This window comes from Schistocerca serialis, chromosome 5 (genome assembly GCF_023864345.2).
Source record: "Schistocerca serialis cubense isolate TAMUIC-IGC-003099 chromosome 5, iqSchSeri2.2, whole genome shotgun sequence".
Taxonomy (NCBI): Eukaryota; Metazoa; Arthropoda; class Insecta; order Orthoptera; family Acrididae; genus Schistocerca; species Schistocerca serialis.
In genome coordinates, this window is record NC_064642.1 from 475,023,212 (window position 1) to 475,046,434 (window position 23,223).

Sequence of the window (23,223 nt, forward strand, 5' to 3'; positions counted from 1 at the left end):
CTGAAAAATCCACTTTCTGTAACAGTGACATTAATTAAACCAGAGAAGGAAAGTTGCTACTCACCATAGAGCGGAGATGCTGAATTGCGATAGGCACAACAAAAAGATTCACACAATTATAGCTTTCGGCCATTAAGGCCTTTGTCAGCAGCAGCAGCACACACACACACACACACACACACACACACACACACACACACACACAAATGCAACTTGCACACACATCTGCAGTCTGACATCTGAAACCACACTGCAACAGCAGCACCGGTGCATGATGGGAGTGGTGACTGGATGGGGATAAGGAGGAGGCTGCGCCGGGGAGAGGGAGGGAGATAGTATGGTGGGAATGGTGGACAGTGAAGTGTTGAAGTTTAGACGGAGGGCAGGAGAGAAGGTGCGAAGGGGGGGGGGGGGGTCGTTAAGTAGCGGAAAGGAGAGAAATAAAAAGAAAAGAAATTAAAGACTGGAATGAGAACAGGGAAGGGGGCTGGGTGGGTAAGGACAATGACTAACGAAGGTTGGGGCCAGGAGGGTTACGGGAATGTAGGATGTATTGCAGGGAAAGTTCCCACCTACGCAATTTAGAAAAGCTGGTGTTGGTGGGAAGGATCCATATGGCACAGGCTGTAAAGCAGTCATTGAGATGAGGGATATCATGTTTGGCAGCGTGTTCAGCAACAGGGTGGTCCACTTGTTTTTTGGCCACAGTTTGTCGATGGCCATTTATGTGGACAGGCAGCTTGTTGGTTGTCATGCATACATAGAATGCAGCACAATGGTTGCAGCTTCGCTTATAAATCACATGACTGGTTTCACAGTCTGCCTTTGATGGGACAGGTGGTGGTAGGAGGAGGTATGGGACAGGTCTTGCACCTAGGTCTATTACAGTAGTATGAGCCATGAGGTAAAGGATTGGGAGAAGGGGTTGTGTAAGGATGGACGAGTATATTGTGTAGGTTCGGTGGACGGCGGAATACCACTGTAGGAGGGGTGGGAAGGATAGCGGGGTGACTTTCTCATTTCAGGGCACGATGAGAGGTAATCGAAACCCTGGCGGAGAATGTAATTCAGTTGCTCCAGTCCCGGATGGTACTGAGTTACGAGGGGACTGCTCTTCTGTGGCTGCACTGTGGGACTTTGGGAGGTGGCGGGAGACTGGAAAGATAAGTCATGGGAGATTTGTTTTTGTACAAGGATGGGAGGATAATTATGGTCAGTGAAGGCTTGAGTGAGACCCTTGGTATGTTTTGAGAGGGGCTGCTCGTCACTGCAGATGCGACCACCTTCGGTGGCTAGGCTGTACGGAAAGGACTTCTTGGTATGGAATGGATGGCATCTGTCGACGTGGAGGTATTCCTGGTGGTTAGTAGGTCTGATGTGGACGGAGGTACTGATGTAGCCATCTCTGAGGTGGAGGTCAACATCTAGGAAGGTGGCTTGCTGGATTGAGTAGGACCAGGTGAAGCAAATGGGGGAGAAGTTGTTGAGGTTCTCGAGGAATGTGAATAAGGTGTCCTACCCTTCAATCCAGAATACAAAGATGTCATCAGTGAATCTGAACCAGGTGAGGGGTTTAGGATTCTGGGTTTTTAGGAAGGATTCCTCTAGATGACCCATGAATAGGTTAGCATAGTATAGTGCCATGCGGGTGCCCATAGCCGTACTGCGGATTTGTTTGTAGGTAATGCCTTCAAAGGAGAAGTAATTGTGGGTGAGCATGTAGTTGGTCATGGAGACTAGGAAGGAGTTTGTTGGTTTGGAATCCATAGGGCGTCTGGAAAGGTAGTGTTCGATAGCAGTAAGGCCATGGGCATTAGGAATGTTAGTGTACAGGGAGGTGGCATCAGTAGTGACGAGCAGGGCACCATGTGGTAAAGGCACAGGAACTTTGGAGAGTCGGTCAAGGAGATGGTTGGTATCTTTTATATAGGAGGATAGGTTCCGGGTAATAGGTTGAAGATGTTGGTCTACAACAGCAGAGATTCTCTCAGTGGGGGCACAGTAACGGGCCACAATGGGGCATCCTGGTTGGTTGGGTTTATGGACTTTAGGAAGCTTGTAGAAGGTGGGAGTGCGGGGAGTGGTAGGGGTATGTAGAGAGATGGACTCTGGGGAGAGGTTCTGGATTTGAGTAGTGACTGGAGATCCTACTGGATTACCGGAATGGGATCACTGTGGCATGTTTTGTAGGTGGAAGTATCTGACAGCTGGCGGAGTCTTTCTTCCACGTAATCCTTGCGGTTCAAAACAACGGTGGTGGAGCCTTTGTCTGCAGGTAGGATTATAAGGTCAGGATCAGTTTTTAGATGGTGGACTGTGGATTTTTCTGCGGATGTAAGGTTAATTTACATGTTGAGGGATTTGGGGAATGATGGTGAGGCAAGGTTTGAGGTTAAGAAATTCTGGAAAATTAATAGGGGGTGGTTTGGAGGCAGTGCGGGTGGACCACGGTTGGATGGAGGAGTGAAATGAGTTAGACAAGGCTCAATATTGGTCTTTGGTTGAGTCTGATTGGTCGGGTTGGTGCCGAAATGTGTTTCCACTGTAGGGACTAGGAGAAGGAGAGAAGGTCTTTAACTAGTCCTGCATGGTTGAATTTGGCAGTGGGGCAAAAGGGGAGGCCTTTGGAAAGGATATCTCTGTGGCACTAAGACTTCTGGAGGAAAGGTTCATAACTGTGTTGCAGGTCTGTTTAGGTTCTGGGTTCTGTGTGGTGGTGGGAGGGAGTTTTGGAGGGTGGGGCAATTGTAGTAGGTCTGCGAGACAGGGTTTGTCAGCTGTGAGGGGGCGTGGGGGAGGTTTGGAGGTTGTTGTAGGAGTGGTGGACAGTGGTACTCCGAGGCGGGAGTAGGTGGTGAGCAGGATGGAGAGCTTTTTGAAGTGGCATTGTGCATGTTGCTGAAGTTCCTGCAGGGCAAGAGTTCCAATGTGTATTACGGGTTTCAGGAATTTGGGATTACATAGCAGAAGAATTTTGCAGATGGAGAGAAGGTACTGCAAGTAGGACTGGGGTTGCTTGATATGGTTTTGCAGGACTATGTTGGTGAGGGTTAAGGACTGGCGGAACCTGAACTGGTAGAGGTCATTGTGGAAGGAGGGGTGGCAACCAGAGATGGGTAATTTGATGGTAAGGCCATTAGGAGGGATTTCATGAGCCAAGCAACAATGCAAGAACATTATGTGGGACTGGGATCCGCCAAGGGATAAGGAAACTTTTCTGTATGGACGCAGATGGAAGGAGCAAGGATCCAAGGTGGTGCAAAAATGCGAAAAATTGCATAAGAAAGTATAATTTCGTCTGAAAAATTACGCAAAAATACAACAAAATATTTTTGAAAAGTACGAAAAGAACGAAATGGATGCCCTCCATATAAAGTGAAACACTTCACTGTCTGCCACTCCCAACATAGTATCTCTCCCCCTCCCCAACCCAGACCCCCCCCCCCCCCCCCCCCCCCCCCCCCAGGGGCTCAGCATTCATTTGCTGAATACGGGCTTGGCGACCCTGGGGTCCTGAGCTGGGGACTGGTCAGCACCGCCAGTCTCCTGTCACCGTAACCCCCGGACATGCTTCAGCGACCACCGCATGGCGCGGCGGTGGAATGTTGTGTGCTGCGGGGAATGGTAATCTTGGCTTGACCGCCTGGATTGCGAGGAAGGTAAACCTCTATAAAAACCCCTCAATCTTACGGTGTGCTGCGCGCCTATAAGATGCATGGCTGTTGGGGTGGAACAGTCGCAAGCGGGCACCTTCTGGGGCACCTGCCGCACCCCAGTTGTATAATGCTTACCTAGGCACGTGGGGCTCTGTCTAGGTGGACTTCTAGTTCCCTAGCTGCTCGTGGAACCGAGATGGAAACCTCGAACTTTTATTCTTCTCCTGCCAACGGAAAGGGTGGACCGCTGGTGGGTTCTAACACCCAATCCAACAAGAGGGCTCGTGTAGCCAGTCCTCCTGATTCAGGTAGTAGTAACAGAACGCATGCTGCTTCGCAGAATGTGTTTTTCATAATTAAAGGAAAAGATGGGAGTTTTGAAAAAGTTTTGCCATTTTGTATACAGAAGGGCTTAGAAGGTATTGCTGGCACATTAAAATCTGTAGAGCGCTTGCGAAATGGCACCTTGTTGGTTGAAACATCTAGCTTCCAGCAAGTCCAGAACCTTCAGAAGGCACAATTTCTTGGGGAGTTTGCGATAGAGACTGAATTTCACAACACCTTGAACTACAGCAAGGGTGTTGTGACTTGCAGAGATCTCGTTGACATTCCCCAAGACGAACTGAAGGCTGAATGGTCCCGGGAAGGAATTGTCGACGTGCAACACATTATGAAACGGGTGGATGGTGCTCTCATAAAGTCTGACTCATTTATCCTTACATTTAACAGCACCAAATTGCCAGAGCATGTGAAGGCAGGTTTCCTACGTCTCAGTGTACGGCCTTATTACCCCAACCCCATGCGGTGTTTTAAATGCCAACACTTTGGACACACTACTCTCAGCTGTAGAGGGGAAGCCACTTGCGGGAATTGTGGTAAAGCCGCCCATGATGGAGTTGGTTGCCCTCTCCTCCCAAGTGTGTCAACTGCTCTGGGGATCACCCTGTGTGGAGTAGGGAACGCAGAGTTTTCCTTGAGGAATGGAAGATCCAGGAACTAAAAACTACAAAACGCATCCCGTATGGTGAGGCGAAGAAAATTTACAAGTCCATGCAGCCGCCCACGTTTGCTGCTTCCTTTTCTTCCGTTCTCAAACAACCAGTCTTGAAAACCGATGCCGCTACACAAACGGAGGTTGCTACTGTCAGCACTAGCACCTGCGCTTGGCAATGTACGTGTGCTGCTGCCGTTCCTGTGAAGCCTGCTGCTCCCCCCCGGCCTTCTGACCAGGCCGTGGTAGCTGACATCGTGGAACTTCCTGCCCCTTCCCGGGTCCAGTCTTGTGCACTGCCCAGTGCTGCTACACCCCCACTGCTTCTGAGGTTTTGGCTCCAATGCCACCTCAGGCCAGAACATCGAAGCCAAAGACAAATGTGAAGACTCGCCCACTAAAGGAGACTGCAGTTATACAGTCTCCTGATGTGGATGTCATTCTCTCTGACGTCTCTCTCGACTCCTCTTCTGAGGTGATGGAGGTTGATGTCAGACTAGGACAATCATCTCGCCCCAAAACTGAGCCTCCACCTGTTGTGGGCTCTCCTCCCCGACAGAAAGTGAGAATGAAGGTACTCCCACCCTGATGGATGGCTCCCATTATACAGTGGAACATGAATGGATTCCGGACACATGTGGAGAAACTGAACCTCCTAGCACGGCAACGCCCCCTGTGCTTGTGTTTACAGGAAACGCATTTAAAACCATCCGATGCTCCTGTACTAAGGGGCTATACGTTATATCGCAAAGATGACCTGACTGGAGAAAGGGCCAAAGGCGGAGTCGCTGTGTTTGTCAATAATGACCACCACTCCTCTGCTCTCCCCCTGGATACTGACCTGCAAGCAGTTGCAGTTGAAATTCATTCACTTCGGAGGCTTACCGTTTGCTCCCTTTATTTACCCCCTCTGGATGCAATGACCTTAGACGCTCTCACAGATCTTATCGACCAACTCCCCCGCCCATTTCTCCTCCTGGGAGACTTCAATGCCCATCATGTCCTGTGGGGCTCCACTTCTCTTTGCACTCGAGGTCGAATTTTGGAGAGCCTCCTAACATCTCAAGTGTTGTGCATCCTCAACACAGGTACTTCGACTCATTTCTCTACTGCTACAGGGTCATTCTCAGCCATTGACCTGTCTTTCTGCTCTCCAACCCTCACCGACTCTGTTCACTTGGGAGGTCATTGACGACCTTCATTCCAGCGATCACTTCCCTATCCGCATTCATCTCCTGGATGGTGTATTGCTGGAGCAGCGGCCACCATTGTGGATGATTGGCAGGGCTAACTGGCCACTGTTCACTCGGTTGGCTGTCTTTGACCGCCACAATAACGTACAGGAATGGGTGGATCACATCACGCTTGTGGTCCATCATGCTGCTGACCTGTCCATACCACAGTCTTCTGGCACTCTTAAGCAGCGCCTTGTGCCTTGGTGGACAGAAGAGTGCCGTTCAGCCATCCGGGACAGGCGTGTGGCTCTTCGCCGATTTAAATGCCGCCCAACAGCGGTCAATCTTACCGCCTTTTGAATCGTGAGAGCCAGGGCACGCCGTGTCATTAAAGAGAACAAGAAAAGGTCATGGCTGGAGTTCCTGGACTCCATCAACCGTTCCACTTGTTCCACAAGAGTATGGGAAGCCATCCGGAGGATTTCCAGTAAACATAGCCGTTTACCAATAGCTGCTGTCCTGAACCAGGGATGCCTCCAAACGACATCCAGAGCCATTGCTCAGACGCTGGCAGAGCATTTTGCACAAATTACTGCCACTGCAAATCAGGATCCAGCGTTTCGTCGCTACCGTGCGACGGTCGAAAGAGTGACCTTGGACTTTCGGTCGAACAGTTCTGAGGCCTACAATTCCCCTTTCTCCATGTGGGAACTTGAATCGGCACTTACTGAGACTTCTGACACTGCACCAGGTTACGACCGCATCCGGTACTCCATGCTTCGACATCTGCCAGCGGCGTCAAAGGAAATCCTCCTCGAATGTTTTAATCTCATATGGCAGATAGGAGTGTTCCCCACCTCGTGGAGGGAGGCAATCCTCATCCCTCTCCTCAAACCAGGAAAGGACCGCACATGTCCCGGTAGTTATCGTAGTATTGCCTTGACAAGCTGTGTCGGAAAGACCCTGGAACGGATGGTTAACCGGCGTCTGGTCTGGCTGTTAGAGATCAGACAGCTCCTTAGCCGCTTTCAGTGTGGATTCCGAAAATTTCGGTCCACGGTCGACAACCTGACCCTCCTAGAGGCGGCTATTCAGCAGGCTTTTCTCCGTCAGCATCACTGTATCGGTATCTTCTTTGATATCAGTAAGGCATATGATACTACTTGGAGACACTGTATTCTTGCACAAATGCATCAATGGGGCTTTCGTGGCCACCTCCCGATTTTCATTCGGTCTTTCCTGTCTCAGCATTTTTTTCGGACCCGCGTTGGTAACGCACTGTCTGATCGCTTTGAGCGAGAGAACGGTGTCCCCCAGGGCAGTGTTTTAAGCGTTACTCTCTTTGCCATAGCCATCAACAGTATAACGTCTACAGTGAGGAGTTCAGTACAGTGCTCCTTATTTGTGGACGACTTTGCTGTTTTCTGTTCCTCCTTCAGTGTTGCAACTGTGAGCCGTCAGTTGCAGCTAACAGTGTGGCGGTTAGAGGAGTGGGCTGCAAAGACGGGTTTTCGGTTTTCTACCGATAAGTGTGTTTGTGTTCATTTTAATCGTTCTCGTCATCTTTTTACTTTGCCTGCCTTGCATATGGGGGATACTGTCCCACATTTTAGAGACACAGTGCGGTTTCTGGGCCTAATTTTTGACTCCAGGTTGTCATGGCTGCCACACCTATGTGACTTGAAAGTCAGAATGCTGAAGGCACTGAACATCCTCAAGTGCCTCAGCCACAGGTCTTGGGGCGCGGACAGGGCGCGTCTCCTTCAGTTTTATGGAGCTTTTGTGCGTTCACGGATGGACCATGGGTGCACAGTATATGGGTCAGCGAGGCCATCTTATTTGCGGATCTTTGACGCTGTTCACCATGCTGGGATCCAACTGGCCACAGGTGCTTATCGGACCAGTCCCATACCCAGCCTCTGTGCTGAGTCTGGCGAACCGCCACTTACCATCCGGCGGCAGCTCCTGCTGGTGCGCCAGGCTTGTAAGTTTCTTGCAGCTCCCTGCTCGCCTGCTCACTGTCTTGTTGCCCATCCACCTCTGGACCGCCTTTTTTCCCGCCGTCCCCGGGCTACGTTGCCATTTGGGATCTGTGTGCAACGTGTACTTGAGTCCCTCGGTGTCGAGTCTTTACAACCCCAAATCCTGGGTTTTACCGCCTGCCACCGTGGTTACTGAAGAGGCCCGGAGTGATTTTAGATTTGTTGCAGTACAAGAGAGATTGCACTCCTGCCACCGTTTTTAATGCAGCATTTTCTGCCATTTTATCTGAGCACCACGACTATGTAGCTGTTTTTACGGATGGGTCGAAACAGGGGGATTCTGTTGGTTGCTCAGTTGTTTTTCCATATCGTGTCCTCAAGGTCCGACTGCCTCAGACTTTTACTGTCTTTGATGCAAAATTGTTTGCGATCTTGCGGGCACTGGAGCACATGAGACATTCTTCCTCTCCTAAATTTCTTGTCTGTTCCGTTTCACTCAGTGCCCTTTACACATTGCAACGTTTGTATCCGGCAGACAAAATCGTTCAGACCATCCAGGATGCCCTCCTCCGACTACAGCAACTGGGGAAGGTTGTAGCTTTCTGCTGGGTTCCAGGGCATGTTGACATTGCTGGGAATGAAAGGGCAGATCTCGCAGCCAAGGAGGCGTGTCTCGCCCCACAAGTATCTGTGTGCTATCCCCTTGCACGCACTCACCTCGCTGATGAGCTCACGGGTCATGCGTCGGTGGGAGGATGAGTGGCTGGAAGTGACTGACAATAAGCTCCGTATAGTCAAGCCCACAACGCGTGTGTGGTGTACTTCCTTTCAGCCCCATCGACGGGACGAGGTTCTCCTCACTCGGCTTCGAATAGGCCACAGCCCTATGACGCATGGCTTCCTGCTTCGGCGAGAGGACCCTCCAATGTGTGGTGCTTGCGGCGTCCAGGTCACTGTGCGCCACGTTTTATTGGATTGCATTTTATTTTCTGACCAGCGGGTCGCGGCTGACTTGCCAGCGGACCTGCCATCTCTTTTAGGCAACACTCGGACGAATGTGGTTAAAGTTTTAAAGTTCTGTGCCCTGTCAAATGTTTTTACAAAGATTTTAGGGAGAGGATTTTAATTTGCTCACTGTGTGACAAGCTCGCCCATATTTTATGTAAGTGGCCAGCCAATAACAATTTCCTGTGACATTCTTGTTGCTATGTTTCCCATTTCCTTAGGTTTTACTTTCTTATGTAGCATTTTCCTTCTTTTCCTGCTTTCTTTGAGTGTGTGCTTTAGTTTTCTTAGGTCTGTCCACATTCGTTCCTTTTAATGTGTGTCAGGGCGCTGATGACCTCGATGTTGAGCGCCCATAAGCTCCAACACACCACCACCACCACCACCACCACCAACACCACCACCCACCCCAGCCTCCACCTTAAACCCCACCCAGTCGCCACTCCCATCATGCACTGGTGCTGCTGCTTGCAGTGTGGTTTCAGTTCTCTGAGACTGCAGACGTGTGTGTGTGTGTGTGTGTGTGTGTGTGTGTGTGTGTGTGTGTGTGTGTGTACTGCTGACAAAGGCCTTAATGACCGAAAGCTATAATTGTGTGAATCTTTTTGTTGTGCTTATCGCGACTCAGCATGTTCACTGTATAGTGAGTAGCAACTTTCCTTCTCTGGTATTGTTACATTCCATCCTGGATTTTCCATTGTTTGATCACATGAATTAAATGTTGCTTTGATTAGCCAATGCTTCCAGCTGCATCCAGCAGTTGTGTCCAAACTTGATATTGTTTCCTGCAACTATTGAGAGCCATGCAAGTTAACTCTGTAAAACAAAATGCTCTGATTTTTCTCAGGAATGCAAATAATTCCAATAACATTCCTATAAGGGAAGTTCAGAACTTCAATTAGAAACAGCGAGGAGGCTCTCCACTCTTTTGTGAGTATGTGCTTGGCTGCCACGGGGCCCTAGCCTTTGCAGCACTACTTCCTCTTTCTGTGAAGCAAATCTACATGTCGACCATGTGTTACCTCCTCTGACTTTTTTGTCAGATGGTCCTTTCAGTGGAGACCATGCCTGGAATTGGGCCACGTTCTTGGTCTTGATTCATAGTTTTGCTGCTGGTGCTATCACCACCTTCCATTAATGATTATATGGTTTCCATTATTGGGTTTGACCTGCCATCTGTTCCAAATTTTACAGCAGTGTGTGTCGTGCAGGTTGTGTGGTGTATGCTGTGCCTCTGCGCCATTCCACACTGTCACCCTTCCTTCTTGTTGTTGTAGTATACCCAAAATCCTGCTTGGTAGCCACCCAATTTTTTTTTTGTGTGTGTGTGTGTGTGTGTGTGTGTGTGTGTGTGTGTGTGTGTGTGTGTGTGTTAGCCCCCCTGACTATGCAAGGATTGCACTTCCCACATATACCGTATAGTATATGCACATCATGACTGAGGCACAGGGACTCTCAGCAACAGATTACTGGCAAGGTTGCCATTACTGTGGCCGGGTGACGCCCATAGGGAGAGCCATCGTTCAAAGTGGGTAGCACTCTGGCAGATAATTCACACTTGAAGTGACTTGAACTTTCTCTCGCTGGTGGTCACATGGCCCCAGCAGTCTCTTTGACTGGAAAGGCCTCGTATGATGCAGCAAAATATGATCCCATTGTGTTTCCTCTCCCGGCCACGTTGTGGGAGGAATGCAGGACTAGATGACAATGAGCAAAACCCTCCCCCTAACACCTGGTCTGTACCAGAACTGAATGGAGCAGGCCACAAATCCTTTATTTTGTGTCAAACGCTTTCAAGATAAATGTGGGGATGTTGCAGCCATCTCTAAGATGAAGAGAGGTTCCCTCCTGATTAAAACATCATCTCCTAGCCAGCCACAGGCACTACTCTCTTGTGAAAATTTGGATGACATTTCCATGACTGTCACTCTCCACCCAAGTCCCAGTATGCTCCAGGACATTATCTTTCACTGTGATCTTCTTTTGCAATTTGATAATGAGCTGTGGGTGAACTTAAGAGTGACAGAGTGTGCAGCTGACCCTTAGTGTCCATAGGGAAAACAGAGTTGCTACGGTACCTTTCAGCCTGGCTTTCTAGAGTGGTATGTTGCCTGAGAAGGTCAAGATGATGGCCTACTGGGGTGATGTGAAACCATTTGTTCCTCCTCCTATGAGATGCTTCAGGTGTTCCTCCTTCTATGAGATGCTTCTGGTGCATGTAGTTCGAACACACATTTTCCCATTGCACCACCGTCCCTGTCTGGGATTGTGGACGTCCACTGCACGCAAATGTTCCTTGTTGACCCTCCCTCCATCTGTGTAAACTCCGATGAACTTCACTCTCCTGCTCATCAGATTTGTTCCATTTTTAAGTATGGGAAGAAAATAGAGGACTATAAGATGCTCGACAAGCTTACAGATCAAGAGACCAGAAAATAGTATGAGTGTCTTAATGCCATACAAATGACACAATCTTACACTACAGCCACAAAGTTGTTGCCTTCTCTGTCGACAGTGCCTTCCTTTGTTGCACCTCTTACTGTGGACTCGTAGACCCGCCCGCTATTACCTTGTCCCCCCAGGCAGTCGGGGACCCTTCTGGTGCTTCCACCACACCCACTTCAGGAGCATTGGCTCCCCACCTGCCGGGGACACTAGTCCCCAGTCCTCAGCTGGAGGCACCTCATCCTCCTCTGGCCGCTGTAGCTAGGAATAGGTCCCTTGTGACTCTTCCTTCCATGGTTACTGCTGGTTCACAGCCAGACACCAGCCAGTGGCTGAAGGAACTACAGGCTTCTGGCCACTGGACTTCTTGTTCTCCCTCTGTCCCAGAAACCAATTCAGGGATGCCTTCGCAGTCCTTGTCTTCTGAGGAGGAGGAGGACAAAAAAAAATCTCTAATATGAAGGAAACTTCCATGCCACTGGACTCTGTATGTACTCCTTCGGTGCTCGAGTTGGAGGTCCCAGTGGCCCCAGAGACACCAGATCTCCCTGACAATGTGCTGCAGAACCTGTGTCCGTGGATCCCCTGACATCTCAACCAGTGGCAGCACATCACATGACCCTGGGTCATATCCTGTCTCCCCCCCCCCCCCCCTCCCTCAAATCGCTTCATGCCCCCACAGTATTCAGACAGTTTGATACTCCAATAGTAGAGTTTTAATGGATTTTTCCACCATCTCTCTAAGCTCTGGCAGTGTTTAAGCTCCTAACCCTGCATTGTGTACGGCCATGCAGGAAACATTGTTTCCAGCAACTTGGACCCCTGCTCTTCGTGGCTGCCAAGGTTATTTTAAGAATCGTATCGATTATGAGAGGGTACTGGATGGAATTTATTATAGGTATGTGCGGGACTCTTGTATACTGTGACCTTGTCCCTCGTGATACACTTTTGGAGACTGTGGCTGTTTGGGTTAGGGTGCATCAGGATTTTGCCATCTGTAATGTTTATTTCTGTCCGAATGATGTCGTGTCCCAGGATTACTGTCTGCATTACTCTCTGAGCTCCCCTCATGTGTTTCCTAGTCATAACCCTTTGTAGGTTTGTACAGCGATCACTGGCTGTGGTAAAGACAATGAAACTTCATTGGCATGGCTTGACCTCTGCCTCTTGAACTCTTGGTGCCCTGACACTCTTCAGTCTGACACATGGAACTTATTTGGCCACTGATCTTTCCTTTTGCAGCTATAGTCTTCTACCATCTATCCGCTGGAGGGTCCACAATGACATGTTCAGTAGTGACCACTTCCTAATCTTCTTGTCTCTCACTCAGCATTGCTTCCTTGGATGCGTGCCCAGGTCGATTCTTTGTGATCCTGACTGGGATGGGTTCATGTCTGCTGTCATACTTAGCTCCCCATCCAAGGCATTATCGATGCAGCTGTTCAGCATGCTACGGCAGTCTTTGCTTTGGCAGCCAACCAAGCCATCTTCTTTTCCTCAGGATCCCCCCCTCCTCGGAAGATGGTACCCTTGTAGACCTCAGAGATTGCTGTGGCCATTAGAGGTGATAGGCGGTCTTTCCAGTGCCATAAGTGGCACCCTTCACTGGAGCGCCTCATTGCCTTTAAAGGGCTCCGTGCCTGTGTCTGCTACCTTGTGAATGATGGAAACAAGAATCCTTGGTACAGTATGTTTCCACCAGTGGATCACATTCCTCTCCATCACAGGTATGGGCAAAGATAAGACACCTTTACAGCTTCCAATCCCTTTCAGGTATACTATGTATTTCTTTAGATGGTGCCATTTATTCTGATCCATATGCTGTTGCTGAACATTTTGCTGAGCATTATGCTCATGCATCTGCGTCTGAGAAGTACCACCCTGGCTTTTGGTTCATAATAAAGTGGATGGAGTAAATGCACTTACCTTTTACTACCTTCCACATGGAGTCATATAATGCTCAATTCAGTGAATGGGAACTCTTGTGTGCCCTCTCCCATTGCCCTGATGTGGCCCCAGGGACATACCACATCCACAACCAAATGCTGAAACATCTCTGAGTGGCTTTTCAGCATCACATCCTTGCCCTCTTTAATTGGATCTGAAATGAGGGTGAGTTCCCATCTCAGCGGTGAGCTAGTTCCAGTACTGAACCCAGGAAATAACTTACTATAGATGGACAGTTACCATCCAAACATCCTTACCAACGCTTTCTGCAAACTGCTCGAATGCATGGTGAGCAAACTGCTGTGTTGGCTCCTTGAGTCTTTTGGCTGCATCTCAGGGCAGTTTTCGCAAAGGCTGCTCCAGTACTGATAATTTGGTTCAACTTGAGTCTACTATCTGGATGCCTTTGCACATCATCAGCACCTCATTGCTGTGTTTTTCAACCTAAAGAAGGCTTGTGACACAACATGGCATCACTACATCCTTGCTACATTACATGAGTGGTGTCTCCGGGGTCCACTCCTGATTTTTGTCAAGAACTTTCTGTCTCACCGTACGTTTGTTTTCAAGTGGGTGCTTCACTCAGTACTTCCCATATTCAAGAGAACGGGATCCCACTGGACTCTGTACTGAGTGTCCCTCTCTTTCTGGTGGCCTTCAATTATCTAGTGGTGGCAGGGAGTCTTTGGTATCACCCTCTTTACACATTGGTGATTTTTGCTTTTATTATTGCTCTTCTAGTAAAGGTGTTGCTGAGTGTTGCCTACGGTGTGCTATTCGATTCTCAGCCTCCAAGACTTGTGTCGTGGACACCTATCTCCATCGTACTCCCCACCCTCATGCAGAGCCTTATCTAGACAATCAGTTACTTCTTGTAGTTGAGATGCACCACATTTTTGTGACTAGTCTTCAATTCCTTGTTGACGTGGTTTCCCCACTAGTGCCAACTTAAGCAAAAGTGCTGGCAACATCTCATTACATTTCCCTGCCTCAGTAGCGCTAACTGGGGTGCAGATCGCTCTGCTCTTTTGTGTCTCTACAAAGCCCTGATTCTGGCCTGTCTCAACTATGGGTGTCTTTTGTATGGTTCAGTATCACCCTCAGCATTGCAGGCACTGGACCCCATTCATCATTATGGGGTCCAACTTGTGACAGGAGCCTTTAGAACTAGACTTTTGACAGCCTACTAATCAAGGCTGGAGTCCCTCCATTACCTATCAGGCGCCAACAACAGCTACTGAATTATGCTGTACATGTTCGTAGCTTCCCTAAACATCCCAACTACCATGTCCTTTTCACTAGAAGGGAGCTCCACCTCCCACAATAGCGACCCAGAACTGGGTATACAATTGCTGCACACATCCAGTGTCTCTGTTCAGAACTTTTGCCTCTGGTCAAGGAGACAAAGCATCTGCCCACGTGGCTTGTGCCCTGACCTGGAAGTCTCCTTTAGTCCAAAAGATTCCGTTGACCCTATGATTTTTTGCCGCCTGTTCTTGGTTGTCCTTGAGACGTATCTGGGTTCAGAAGTGGTATTCACTGATGGCTCAACAGTCACTGGACGAACAGGCTTTGCATACACACATGCATGGTGCAGTGAACTCCACTCTCTGCCAAACAGCTGCAGTGTCTTCACTACTGCATTGATGGCCATTAAACTAGCCCTTAGCCATGTTTGTTCTTGTTCTAATCTGTAGTAACTCCATCAGCAGCTATAGAACAGTGCTACTCTTCTCACCCACTGGTTACAGCTATCGAGTATCTTCTCTCTGACCTCCATCAAGCTGGATGGCCAGTCATTTTTGTTTGGACCTCAGGTCATGTTGGGATTTCAGGAAGTGAATGAGTTGGCCAAGCTGTCTGCCAGGATGCCGATTCTGAAAATAGGGGTCCCAGAACCAGACCTTTGGTTGTTTATATGCCATCAATTGCTGGAAGTCTGGAACTCAGAATGGTCTGCCCTGATCTCTCCAAATTGAGGACAGTTAAGGAGATGATGACCATCTGGCAGTCCTCCTTGCATGCTTCACACAGGGAATCCACTGTCCTGTATCGATTCTGCATTGGCCACACTTGGCTGACCCTTGGTCTCATTCTCCAATATGAGGATCCCCCTCACTGTCGATGCAGAGCCCAACTTATGATGGCCTAGTTACTCATTGACTCCCCAAATTTGGCTGCTTTGAGCTGGCACATTAATCGTCCAGACACGTTATCTCGAGTGCTAGCAGATGATGCCAAAGAGGTTGATCTGGTGTTACGTTTTGCCCGCGAAGATGGTTTCTATGCATCCCTGTAAGGAAAGTCTTTTTGGCCTCATTGGCCACTTGAAGGATTGGTGGGGCACCCATCTCCTGCCCCACCCCCCCGTCTTTTCTCCGGGCTTTTATCTCTGTTTTTTTAAGCCACGATCCCACTTTTCAAACCCACCACGCAGAAAATTCAACATAAGCAGCCTGAACAACAAAAACGTTCACTCACACTTCCAAGACATACTGCCTGAACAACTTAACAAAGTTCCAGCAACCACAGATGATGTCGTACAAGAATGGACCACATTAAAGAACATCATCAAAGAAACTGCTGAGAATGTCATTGGTTTTAGTGCACAGAAAAGAAGTGACTGGTTTGATGACAACCATGGAGAAATCCAATCCATCATCAGTGCAAAGCGGGATGCTTACCTATCCCCTGCTCAAGATCCGTCCTGCGCAGAAAAGAAAGCACACTTTCAAGAACTCAAGCAGAAATGTCAAAGTGAAATATGAGCAATCAAGAACAAATGGTGGTAACAGAAAGCCACAGAACTCCAAAATCTTTCCGATGCAAGGAACCTGCGTGGCTTCTACGCTGGTATTAAAGAGCTGTATGGACCTATCCGCTCCTCATCAGGAACACTGAAAGCCACTGACAACTTCACCATTCTTATTGAAAGTCAGGACACCTTAAATCGTTGGAAAGAGCACTTCAGCTCACTGTTAAACCGCCCTTCTACTGCCACTGGAGATTTTCTCAAAAATGTCCCACAGCACCCTCCACAACCCTGGATGGCTGATCATCCAACTTTTCAAGAATTTTGCAAGGCACCCAAGAGTGTGAAACCTGGGAAGGCTCCTGGACCTGACAGCATCCGGATGGAGCTTATTGAGGGTGGCAGCTTGCCTCTAAAAACTAGACTCTTCTCACTCATTCTATTAATGTGGGAAACCCGCAAGGTACCAGCTGACTTGAAGAGCTCCTCAATTGTCACCATCTTCAAGAAGGGCGACAGAAGCGTCTGTGGTAACTACCGGGGAATATCTCTACTCTCTGTCACTGGCAAAATTTTTGCAAGAATCCTTTTAAACCGCCTCCAGACACTTTGAGACTATACTACCTGAGTCTCAATGCGGGTTTCGACCTTCAAGAGGGACAATTGACATGATTTTCTGTGCACGACAACTACAGAAGTGCAGAGAACAGCAAAAGCCTTTACTACTTGTCTTCTACGATCTAGAAAAGGCCTTTGATACAGTTCACAGAGAAGCCATGTGGATGGTCTTAGGTGATGGCGCAGCCAACTCCTGGCTCCTCCGTTCCCGATTTCAGCATATCCATTTATGATACACCCTTGGAACAAGTGGACCATTTCCTCTACCTAGGAAGTATACTGTCATCTAACTCCTCATCTGGAAAAGATGTGGAGAATAGATTACGTGCTGCCCATGTATCATTTGGACATCTTACAAAGCGTGTCTTCCTGAATAAAGACCTAACACTGTTCACCAAACTGATGGTGTACAGAGCTGTAGTCATTTCCACCGTGCTATATGGTTGCGAAACCTGGACGTTATAGTGCTGTGATCTGAAGAAACTAGAACGCTTCAACCAACAGAAGCTAAGATATATCATGAACCTGAAATGGGATGACTTCATATCCAACACAGCTGTTCTTGAGAAAGAAAAAATGTATAGCATGGAAGCTCTTATCATTGGGCATCAACTCAGATGGGTCGGACATGTCCAGCGGATGAAAAATGACAGACTTCCACACCAAATGCTGTACAGTGAAGTGAGCACAGGGAAAAGGCCATGAGGTGCCCCTCTCAAACGTTATAAGGATCAGTACAAGAAAAATCTGAAAAACTTGAACATCGATCCGAGTAACTGGTCCACGATAGCAGAAGCTCGAAGTCGCTGGCGCTCAGTTACCTCAAATGCTCTTCAAAACTTTGAGCTGGAACGTCGAAGAATGGAGAATGATAAACGCCGGAGACGTAAACTCCTCCAGGCTCAGCCACGTCCTCCACCTTCCATCAGCTGTAATGTCTGTGGCCGCCTGTTCCATGCTAGGATTGGATTGCTAAGCCATCAACGACACTTCCACGCCTGAACCGTGACAAAGGAAATCTCAGGAGAGAAATGAAAACTCGAATACAAGTATCAGCCGACGACTAATTGTGTTAGTTACACTTAGGCTTTCCAGGATTTGCCTTTCTCTTCCTTCCTTTGAAAACTACTACTGGTTTGCTACTTAAAGGATAAAGGGACTGATGACCTAGAAGTTTAGTCCTTTTACTCCATCCAACCAACCAGTCAGTCAGAAATTGTGTGCATTCCCACATGCCACCTGGTCACTCTTTCACTTTTTCCTTACAAAATAAGTTTTGTAGTAAATAAATTCACATTTCAATCGCTAATGAATGGATGGATTTGGAAATTTCTTAATCTTTCATCCACTGACATCCTGTACTTCTTGTCCATTGATGAACAAGTAAGTTGGGCAGAAATTAATGTTCTTTAATTGTACCATAATGGTATTAATCAGTGTTTCAATGGTGTCTACAAAATGTGGACCTTTGCATTCTCCCACACCCTTCAGGAGGAACTGTAATTCTTGCAGTGGGAAGATATTTGGAAAAGTTTTTACCTTTTGAGGGAAAAATAGCCAGATGTTAGAACGAGGGGGTACCTACTGGTATGAATTATTTGTGAACATAGTGTGTTTGGTTAAACACCTCTTGGGATATCAATAACCAATCCAAGAAATGATGTTTCTGTTTTCACCAGGTTGCCTCTACAAGAGTCACTAGAACTCATTGGTCAGAAATTTTTCTCAAAAACCACTGACCTCTTCAGGCATGTCCTGACCTCTTATATTTTGGGTTTAATGGAAAATACTGTGAACAGATGGAGGGAGTTGTTATTAGCAGCCTGTGGTTACCAATCTGTATATGGAGCTCTTTGAGGAAGAACTCCTGAAGTCATCCAAATGAGAAACACCTTTCTTTTTCCACTATGTGGATCAAAAGTTTGTCATTTGACCTATGTAAGAGACGAACTCCATGGTTTCCTCACACACCTAAACTCCACACATCCCAACTTCAGATCAACTATAGAGTTCGAGGCAGAGGGAAGACTACCACTCCTAGATGTCATGGTCAGGAGAAGAGTGGATGGCTCCCTGGGTCACAGCGTGTATTGGAAGAAAACCCACACAGACCTGCACTAGAACGCAGACAGCTGCCACTGCACTGCACTACACAGAGGAATGGTGTGCTGAAAATGCTACTAGACAAGGTGTGCACCATCTCAAGTGCAGTAAGTCCCTCTGCAGTAACCGGAACAACTCGAAACAGACTCCTGGAAAAATGGACACTCAGATTGGCAGATTGCACCGCACTGTGATATGAAAGTCAATGGAGACAGTAAAAGTTAGGGATAATGAAGCAGCCTCTGCCTTTATAATGTACACCAGCGGGCTTTCGGGAAATGTCAGGCACATGCTGAAAAAGCACTCAGCAAGAACTGTCTTTTGCCCGCCTAGTGAGACACAGACATTATTGGGGAGTGTCAATGATGACCTTGGTTTACAGAAGGCTGATGTATACCAGATTCTGTGTCATTATAACAAGACACATGTTGGACAAATAGTGCACACCATCGAAGATTGATACCGACAGCACCAGCAGCACACTCAACTAATGTGTCCTAACGAGCAAGTTTTCACAGCACACTGTTTTAAACTGAGACTGTGGCTGTAGTCTCAGCAATGTTTGGCTATCTGCACTGAGTTTAATTAAGAAGACACTTGGCTAATACAACAAGCTTGTGGCCAGAATGGATGAAGTGCATACATCACTGCTAATGCAGCCAAACTGGTCTCTTTGGTGTCCAATGCATATTCTGGGGCACAGACTTCTGTATGGAGTGGCCTACTAGTAGTGGTATATAAGACAGCCATGCACCTGAGGAGATCAGTTTGTCAGTGCACCTGATGATGGTGATATATCTGTCTGCCAAAATATTGGGCCTATTGGATGCTATGAATTGACAGTACCCCCATGGACTGCTCAATAAACTGATACACCAAGAGAAGCTGAAGAATCAGTCCAAGAAATAGTTTGATTTAGGTTTATAAACACACTGTTTGTGGACTGATTGTTGTAATGTATGAGAATAAATTCTAAACAGTCAAAAAAGTACTTGGAAAATATATATCATCTGCTTCTTTTGAATGAATGAAGGGTGCTATCTGGATTTTAGGTCTAAGTCGCTTCATTGAACTAAATATGATACGTAAAGTTCTGGCTGAGTGTAATTAATGTTAGAGTAAAATTACCGATTGGTGTTTGACTCGTATCTTCGCTGATTGGTTTTTAAACTTACATGTTTTCAGAAGTGTGGAAGCTGCATTGAATTATGCTGGAAGTGTTTTCTTTCCATGGTACTCTGAACATATTGTAAGATGGTTCCTGTTGTGCTCTAGCTATTCCCGTAAAGTAAAGGCGAGATAAAAATATTAGTTGAATGTAATCAACAGTAGTTTAGAATAATAATTAATCTGCTGCCTTAAGATTTTTTTACTTGTAGATTTTGTGATGCACTGAAATGTGCAACCGCCTTACACATGTCGTGAAAAGCTCTGTTTTGGTGATACCATAATATTCATCAGTTTATTTCATGATGTAAGCTGTGATACATTTCAGATTTCCAAAAATGCTGTTTTTCTACAATTTCAGTTGCTATAATACACATGTGGTCTAGGGGTAGCATCTTTGATTAGTAATCAAACAGTCCTTGATCCCGGATTTGAAACCCGCTGCCACCTAAATTTTGATTAATAAGCAACATTGGCAGCCAAAGACTTCTGGCATAAGAAGTCACCCTCATTCTGCCAACGGTCTTGTCAAAGAGGATGGAGGAGCAGACATAGGTTCAGGGCACTCTCTTGTCCTTGGGGTGGGAAACTGCCCCTATAGGCAGAAGAATCAGTGATCAATGGCATGAGGATGCAGAAGGCAATGGAAACCACTGCATTAAAGACACATGATGTGTATCCATAGGAGACATGGCTAGGAATTGAAAAAGTGCCATGATGATCTCTGCACTGGCAAAAGATTATGGAAGAGTCCCCCCTTTGAATCTCCAGCCAGGGACTGCCAATGGGGAGGTGACCATGAGAAAAAGATGATAATGTTCTATGAGTTAGGGCGTGGAATGTCAGAAGCTTGAACATGGTAAGGAAGCTAGAAAATCTGTAAAGGGAAATGCAAAGGCTCAATCTAGGTTTAGTAGGGGCCAGTAAAGTTAAACGGAAAGAAGACAATGGTAATATCAGTGGCAACAGAAAATGTTATAACAGGAGTAGAATTCATTAGGAACAAGAATGTAGGGTATAGTGTGTGTTGTTCTGAACAAATCAATGATAGGGTTACTCATATCAGAACTGACAGCAAACTAACAGGGGAAGGAGTACAAGAAAAGGTTACAGGACAATATGGGCTATGGATAAGGAATAAGAGAGGGGAAAGAGTAATTGAGTTTGGTAATAAATTTCAGCTAGTAATAGCGAATACTCTGTTTAAGAATCACAGGAGGAGGATGAATACTTCGAAAAGGCCAGGTGATATGGGAAGATTTCAGTTAGATTACATCATGGTCAGACAGGGATTACCAAATCATATACTGAATTTTAAAACATGCAATGTAGTAGTGGTGATGAGTAGGCTGAAAGTTAACATTTTGAGTGCCAATCATGTCAATTAATGGGATGCGAGAATTTCTGTAGAGTGCCGATCATGTCATTTGACGTGATGTGCTTTCTCCTGCTTTTAAATACAAAATCACGTTTATTGACGGGCTCGATCAACCTTCATTGCCGTACTTGGTACATGTAGTGTCCAAAACAGCCGACAGATCGCGTTCATTTAGTTCCTCAAACGTCCGATAGATTGCATTCACTGTATGAACCCACGCAGTACAGAATATACCACACGAAAAAACATTATACTTTGTGAATATACTATGTAACAATTTATAATAATTATGGACTTAGGATACCAGTTTTCTGTTAATGAATGTAAAACCACAGATTATGAGGAATAAAATGTCAGTGAAACTTGTTTTTCATTTCTGTCAACTTTTGTGTATTTTGTAAAACCTTACAATCATTAAAAATATAAGGAAAAAAACTAAACAATCAAAGGAGCTGTATATACATTTTCTGGAAGAAGAAGATACCGGCTTTCATAAAAAGTTAGTACCACAACAAAATGTAGGCTAGTTTTCTGTAAAACGAATGCACAATATTAGCAAAAACCGCTGGGCTTCTAAGAAATGGCACAGTTTACATGGCCGGCAGCCAAAGTATTAAGAGATTAGTCAGGAAGAATCAATATGCAAAGAAGTGTAATGCGAAAGTACTAAGGAATGACAAAATACGCTTGAAGTTGTCTAAGGCTATCGATACAGCAATAAGGAATAGCTCAGTAGGCAGTTCTGTTGAAGAGGAATGGACATCAGTAAAAAGGGAAGTCACAGAAGCTGGAAAGGAAAACATAGATATGAAGAAGGTAACTGTGAAGAAATCATGGGTAACAGCAGAAATACTTCACTTGATCCATGAAAGGAGGAAATACAGAAATGTTCAGGGAAATTCAGGAATACAGAAATACAAGTCACTGAGGAATGAAATGAACAGGAAGTGCAGGGAAGCTAAGACGAAATGGCTGCATGAAAAATGTGAAGGAATCGAAAAGGAAATGACTGTTGGAAGGACTGACTGAGCATATAGGAAACTCAAAATAAACTTTGGTTAAATTAAAACCAAGGGTGGTAACATTAAGAGTGCAACTGTTAAATGCAGAGGAGAGAGCAGATAGGTGGAAAAGTACATTGAAGGCCTGTATTGGGGGGGGGGGGGGGGGGGGGGGGGAATTTGTCTGATGTGGTAGAAGAAGAAACAGGAGTCAATTCAGAAGAGATAGGGAATCCAGCATTAGAATCAAAATTTAAGAGAGCTTTGGAGAGCTTAAGATCAAATAAGGGAGAAGGGATGGATAACATTACATCAGAATTTCTAACATCGTTGGAGGAAGAGGCAGCTAAAAGACTTGTCACATTGATGTGTAGAATGTATGAGCCTCATGACATACCACCCAACTTTTGGAAAAAATATCATGCATGCAATTCTTAAGACTGGAAGAGCTGACAGGTGCGAGAATTATCGCACAATGAGATTAACAGCTCATGCATCCATGTTGCTGACAAGAATAATATACAGACTAATGGAAAAGAAAATTGAGGATATGTTAGACGACAATCGATTTGGCTTTAGGAACAGTAAAGGCACCAGAGAGGCAATTCTGACGTTGCAGTTGATAAGGGAAGCAAGACTAAAGAAAAATCAAGAAACGTTCATAGGATTTGTTGACCCGGACAAAGCGTTCAACAGTGTAAAATGGTGCAAGATGTTAGACATTATGAGAAAAATAGGGGTAAGCTATCGAAAGAAATGGGTAATATACATTATGTACAAGAACCAAGAAGAGTGGACGACCAAGGATGAAGTGCTTGGATAAAAAGGGTGTAAGACAGTGACGTAATCTTACGTCCCTACTGTTCAGTCTGTACATCAAAGAAACAACGACAGAGGAATTAAAATTCCCGGTGAAAGGCTATCAACAATACTATTCGCTGATGACATTGCTCTCCTGAGTGAAAGTGAAGAAGAATTGCAAGATGGACTGAGTGGTATAAAC

General features: G+C 46.5%; 1 protein-coding gene across 3 annotated transcripts in view; it reads left to right on the forward strand.

Moving 5' to 3' along the window:
• The window catches only part of LOC126480730 (zinc finger protein chinmo), a 135,429-nt gene that overhangs the window by 12,986 nt on the left and 99,220 nt on the right, over positions 1 to 23,223 (forward strand). The gene's annotated exons all lie outside the window — the stretch shown is intronic.